This window comes from Mauremys reevesii, linkage group 4 (genome assembly GCF_016161935.1).
Source record: "Mauremys reevesii isolate NIE-2019 linkage group 4, ASM1616193v1, whole genome shotgun sequence".
NCBI lineage: Eukaryota > Metazoa > Chordata > Testudines > Geoemydidae > Mauremys > Mauremys reevesii.
The window spans coordinates 72,894,118-72,900,802 of NC_052626.1; positions in this window are offsets into that span (position 1 = coordinate 72,894,118).

The following is a 6,685-nucleotide window of genomic DNA, read 5'->3' on the forward strand; positions in this document are numbered from 1 at the left end:
GTTGCTAAGAAACTAATTCTCATTGACACCAGCTCAATTACACCTTGCTTTTATCCCCTCCACTTGGGATTTTATCAAAGGAAGTGATTGAATTTGTTGGTCATGGATTGTGTTGTGTTCCATGCCAAACAAGAGAGAAGTTAGATAAAAACATAAATACTTTTGCTGGAAGGTTGCATTGTAACACTACTTTCTCTCTTTGAATTCAGAATAACACATACAAACCCCAAAACAGAGAGTGAGAAAACAGGCTGCTCCCTAAGGCAGCAAGGTGCAACTCATCCCCGCATACTTGGCTCTTTCCAGACTGGCTGGCTGCTGACTGCCTCAGATCACATGGTTTTCCGCAGAGTTCCCTAGCCAGGAAATGATAGCTTGTCGTTTTGAACCAGTTCCCAACACACCACATTTTACTCCTCATAAACTTCACCATGATGATAGCTCCTGGCTCCATCACCAGCCAGAAAGACTCACCATCTGGTAGCACATGCCCTGCTACAGGCTGTTAGAGCAGCGCTGTCACCCAGGGCAGGGGGGGTAGCAGAGCTACCACCCTTTGCCCCAGCTTTCAAAGCTGCCCATTATGGGGTGACCTGTTTTTCCTTTGGGAGGAATGATATGGTTGTAGTGTGTGAGGTCATGAGCCATTTATTCCTGCAACAGCTGGGAGAGAGGCAGCTAGCGCTCATATGACGCCGGTCCAAAGTGAATTTGAGAGGATCCAGCTCCCTGTCCTTGAAGGGTCTGGCTCAGATTCAGCACTATGCTCAGCTTCTGGAATTTTCCTGACATTTCCAAAACAAGCTGGGGCTAGTCCCATCAGACTGCCCAAGTGAGTCCCAGCTATGCCCTTCCTTCCCCCTGCCCCCGACTGTTAAGTTAGCACCAATACCCTGGCCTGCTACAGGAGTGCTTGTAAGGAGAGATGGATGGACAGAGGTATGGTAGTTAATAGATGAAGTGCCAGGAGATGGCGCTAAGTAACATGCAGCATTGTGTCTGAGTTTTATCAGCCCAATATAACTTAGAATCATAGAATCTCAGGGTTGGAAGGGACCTCAGGAGGTCATCTAGTCCAACCCCCTGCTCAAAGCAGGACCAAACCCAACTAAATCATCCCAGCCAGGGCTTTGTCAAGCCTGACCTTAAAAACCTCTAAGGAAGGAGATTCCACCACCTCCCTAGGCAACCCATTCCAGTGCTTCACCACCCTACTAGTGAAAAAGTTTTTCCTAATATCCAACCTAAACCTCCCCCACTGCAACTTGAGACCATTACTCCTTGTTCTGTTATCTGCTACCACTGAGAACAGTCTAGATCTATCCTCTTTGGAACCCCCTTTCAGGTAGTTGAAAGCAGCTATCAAATCCCCCCTCATTCTTCTCTTCTGCAGGCTAAACAATCTCAGTTCCTTTAGCCTCTCCTCATAAGTCTTGTGCTCCAGCCCCCTAGTCATTTTTGTTGCCCTCTGCTGGACTCTTTCCAATTTTTCCACATCCTTCTTGTAGTGTGGGGCCCAAAACTGGACACAGTACTCCAGATGAGGCCTCACCAATGTCGAATAGAGGGGAATGATCGCGTCCCTCGATCTGCTGGCAATGCCCCTACTTATACAGCTCAAAATGCCATTAGCCTTCTTGGCAACAAGGGCACACTGTTGACTCATATCCAGCTTCTTGTCCACTGTAACCTCTAGGTCCTTTTCTGCAGAACTGCTGCCCAGCCATTCGGTCCCTAGTCTGTAGCAGTGCATGGGATTCTTTCATCTTAAGTGCAGGACTCTGCTCTTGTCCTTGTTGAACCTCATCATATTTCTTTTGGCCCAATCCTCTAATTTGTCTAAGTCCCTCTGTATCCTATCCCTACCCTTCAGCATATCTACCACTCCTCCCAGTTTAGTGTCAGCTGCAAACTTGCTGAGGGTGCAATCCATGCTATCCTCCAGCTAATTAATGAAAATATTGACCAAAACCAGACCCAGGACTGACCCTTGATACCAGCTGCCAACTAGACATGGAGCTATTGATCACTATCTGTTGAGCCTGATGATCTAGCCAGATTTCTATCCACCTTATAGTCCATTCATCCAGCCCATACTTCTTTAACTTGCTGGCAAGAATACTGTGGGAGACCATATCAAAAGCTTTGCTAACTTCTTATGTGTGCACTTGCAAATGGCTTCTGGGGTGCAGCTCTCAACACTGGCCACAGGAAAAGGTGCAGGAGTCCTAGAGGTGAGGGAGTTTATTGCTCCTTTTCCTGACCGTTCCTAGAGGAGGCACTTTAGGAAACAGGGCAGGAACACAGGTAGAGGGGCTGTGGTCTCAGTTACTCCAAGCCCAGCCTATCCCAGCAGATGCTTAGGAAGCAAGCGCTGGTTGTGCGCCAGCTCACAGCTGCTGCAGCCCGAACCCCTCGCAGCAGGAGGTGCTGTAGCATTTCCAGTTTAGCTATTTACTAACCCCTGGAGCTAGTTCATTAGTGACTTTTGTGCTCTGACATTTCCTCTAATACCTGTGCTTGACACCCTGGGCTAATTAGACGAGTCATCTGCCGTGATTCTGGGGGTTGTGGGGGGTGATTTCCATTCTCCCTGGGAGAACTGAGTCAGCATTAGCTGGGGGTGGCTGCCTGTGACATATTTCTCTTAGTGGTGATGACGGTATTGAGATTATGCAGGGCTGGTGAAAGGAAGTTTCGCACCCTAGGCGAAACTTCCACCTTGCGCCACCCCCCCCTCACCCAGCTAACCCTGCCCACTGCCTCCCCCCTCCCCCCCGTGGCAGCTAGTTTGCCTAAGTGGTTGCTCCGGCCCTGAGGTTATGGCTACAAGGAGGGGACTTGGGGGGTGGCCTGTGTTTGCAAGGTCTCCTGAGTTACCTGGTACACCAGTTCCCAGAATTTGGAGTCCCAGCTGCAGGATATTGTTCCAGGAGCTGCAGCTAATAAATAGCCTGGCATGGGAGAGAGGAGCAGGATGATAAACATATCTCTCTCCTTTCCTGTCCACTGCTGCTGTCATCCTGTTTCTATGGGGGAAGGCCTCGTTCTCTCTGTATTTTGTGGTTCTTTTCAAGCAAGCCACTGAGAGCTTTGCCTGCATTTGGAGCCCACGGTTGGCCCCTGTGCACCAGAAGGGAAAAGATGGGAGAGTGGAGAAGGGGCAAGTGATATAATACCCAGGGCAAGGACTGAGCAAGGAGAGATGGGGGAGTTCTTGGGCCTCTGCAGGGTCTGTGCCAGCTGCAGCTCTCCCCTGCCCATCTCCTCAGCTGGCATAGAACAAGTCAGAGTGTGGGGCTGGAGTTTTCAGGGAATCTGCTGCATACACTAGCTGATTCTGCCACTGAGGGGAGCAATCCTATCTTGGTCTTCAGCTGGGAACAGCTCTGATGTGTGGTGCCCCAACTGCGTGGTCTCTGAGGGTAGCTAGCAGCTGCTGCCGAGGCAATGGATGGACTCTGAGGTGGGTCTGGAATGGAATCCTGGGGAGCTCATCTCACCTCTCCCTTCTCTCTATTTAGCAAAGGCATTTTCTAATTCAAAGGTGGGTGCCTGCCGGTTGGCAGCTGCTGTATCTCTGTGGGGAAGGGACAAGAGGGAACTGGGTGGGCACAGCCCATCATTGCAGCACAGAGCCCATCTGGGCATTTCCTGTCACTTGGCTAGAGTTTGGGACAGAACAGGTTAGCTAAGGGAGCAAAGTCATTGGCTCTTTGAATTCGGAGTCACTTCCTATTATCACTGAACCCGAGGATGGGCCTCAGCCAGACAGTGAAGGGGGGAGATGTCATGCTGAGGAGAGGAGCTCCAGCGTTGCTCACGTGCAAACCTTGTCTTGGCCAGCCGGTTGGAAGAATAATATGGGCTTTTAAAGGTGCCTGAAAATTTGGGCTTGAGGTGGGTCTTTGGGGTCCAACTCCAGGGAATGGGGGCCTGCAAGATGGCCTTCATTATTGATTAACACTAAGAAACACAGGAGAGCTTATATGGGACTTTTAAGAATTGTAAGTGCTATCTGGTTACTGCACTTTTCGGGTCTGGAACATTCCTGGTGGTGGCAGAGTTTGAAGCACTGGTCAGCTGGTGCTCATAGGAGACTGAGACGAGCAATAAAGTGAGGCTGGAGGTGGCTTGTAAACAAGGGACTTGCTGGGATCCATGAAGGGACTTAGGCATTGCAGTGCTGAGCATCATGGGCCCTAGGAAATCACAGGAACAACAGTGTGATCCACAAAGCCAGGGCTAGGCACCTAGGATCCCTATGCAAGGACTGGGGAGAGCTGGGTGCCTTACAATGGGATCCACAAAAGCCAGCATGCTAGGCTGGGAGCCACCTCAGCTAGCCAATGGGAGATGTTGGTGACAGGGGTGTGCCCCTTCCAGAGGTAGATGCCTGGGGCTGGGCTGTAAGGAGATGCCTATCTCGGCTTAGTGATCCACAAATGGGAGTCAGCCTATGGCTGAGGTGCCTAAGGTGTTTCTGGCAGGAATGAGTTGGGTGCCTGCTTCACACCACACAAAACAGCTGAAGGAAGACATAATGCCCAGCTTGTAACCCAGTGCCTACCACACACACACCTGGGAGGGATGGAATCTTACAAGCTATCACAGGGTTAGCTGGTTGCTTGTTTAGAAAGGTACCAGAGAGAAAACGCCTCCAATCTCTACTTAAATCCATCTAAGGGCTGCAAACGATGAGCAGCCCCCACACCAGAAATGCATAGAGGGAAAAGCCAGAATAGCAAACCTGAGTACATTCCCTCCCTCTACATCTTTCTGCCTTACCCTCTTCCCCTGGTGACAGACCATGCCAGACCTCACCTAAAGAGTGTGCATTATTTTAAATGCATGTCACTGACTGACCGACCGGCAAGTGCAGCCCAGCCCAGGATACAAACTGCAGCCACATGGATCATAGGGCAAAAAGTCAGACTTCCTTTTCTCTCCTGTTCGATGTGGACTGAAATAGAGGGGGGCAGCCAACTCTCCATGCAAAGGGACTCTGGAGAGACCCTACATCAGAGATTAACCAGCCACAGGAACTACATCAGATCCTGGGGTGCAAACTCACCCAAAGACAGTGCATCTCACACCCCAGTCAGGTAGTGGGTCCATTCAGCTCCCCACAAAGAAAATGGTCAGAAATAACAAGCCCCATTCTTTTAATGGGTGACATCAATTCAGATTTGCACCCTTTCCATCTCCATAAAGTTCCAGGTGTGAAAGCAGCCAGTCAGAGGGGTCTCCATACCCAAACCCCACCCCATTGAACCTCAACCTCTGCATCTGGAGCCCCTGCACCCAGCACCCCTGCCTTTGGGCCCCTGCACCCAGACCACCTTCCCACTGAACTCCCTGCACTCAACCCCCCACCCTGACAAGCCCCACCCCCTGCATCCCTCTGAGCCCGCAAATCCGGACTTGCATGCCACTGACATGGGGGTTCCACGACTACCACTCCCAAGAGGAGGAGGAGGAGGAGGGTGGTGGTCGGGGACTCTCTCCTCAAGGGGACTGAGTCATCTATCTGCTGCCCTTACCGGGAAAACCGAGAGGTGTGCTGCTTGCCAGGGGCTAGGATTCATAATGTGAGGGAGAGACTGCAGAGACTCATCAAGCCCTCAGATCGCTACCCCTTCCTGCTTCTCCACGTGGGCACCAATGATACTGCCAAGAATGACCTTAAGCGTATCACTGCAGACTACGTGGCTCTGGGAAGAAGGATAAAGGAGTTTGAGGCACAAGTGGTGTTCTCGTCTATCCTCCCCGTGGCAGGAAAAGGCCAGGGTAGAGATCATCGAATCGTGGAAGTCAACGAATGGCTACGCAGATGGTGTCGGAGAGAAGGGTTTGGATTCTTTGACAATGGGATGGTCTTCCAAGAAGAAGGAGTGCTAGGCAGAGACGGGCTCCACCTCACGAAGAGAGGGAAGAGCATCTTTGCAAGCAGGCTGGCTAACCTAGTGAGGAGGGCTTTAAACTAGGTTCACCGGGGGAAGGAGACCAAAGCCCCGAGGTAAGTGGGGAAGTGGGATATCGGGAGAAAGCACAAGTAGGTGAGTGCAAGAGGGGAGGGCTCCTGCCACATACTGGGACAGCAGGACGATCAGTGAGTTATCTTACATGCCTATACACAAATGCAAGAAGCCTGGGGAACAAGCAGGGAGAACTAGAAGTCCTGGCACAGTCAAGGAATTATGATGTAAGTGGAATAACAGAGACTTGGTGGGATAACTCACATGATTGGAGTACTGTTATGGATGGATATAAACTGTTCAGGAAGGATAGGCAGGGCAGAAAAGGTGGGGGAGTTGCGTTGTATGTAAGAGAGCAGTATGACTGCTCAGAGCTCCAGTATGAAACTGCAGAAAAACCTGAGAGTCTCTGGATTAAATTTAGAAGTATGAACAACAAGGGTAATGTCGTGGTGGGAGTCTGCTACAGACCACCAGACCAGGGGGATGAGGTGGACGAGGCTTTCTTCCAGCAACTAACAGAAGTTGCTAGATCACAGGCCCTGGTTCTCATGGGTGACTTTAATCACCCCAATATCTGCTGGGAGAGCAATACAGCAGTGCACAGACAATCCAGGAAGTTTCTGGAAAGTGTAGGGGACAATTTCCTGCTGCAAGTGCTGGAGGAACCAACTAGGGGAAAAGCTCTTCTTGACCTGCTGCTCACA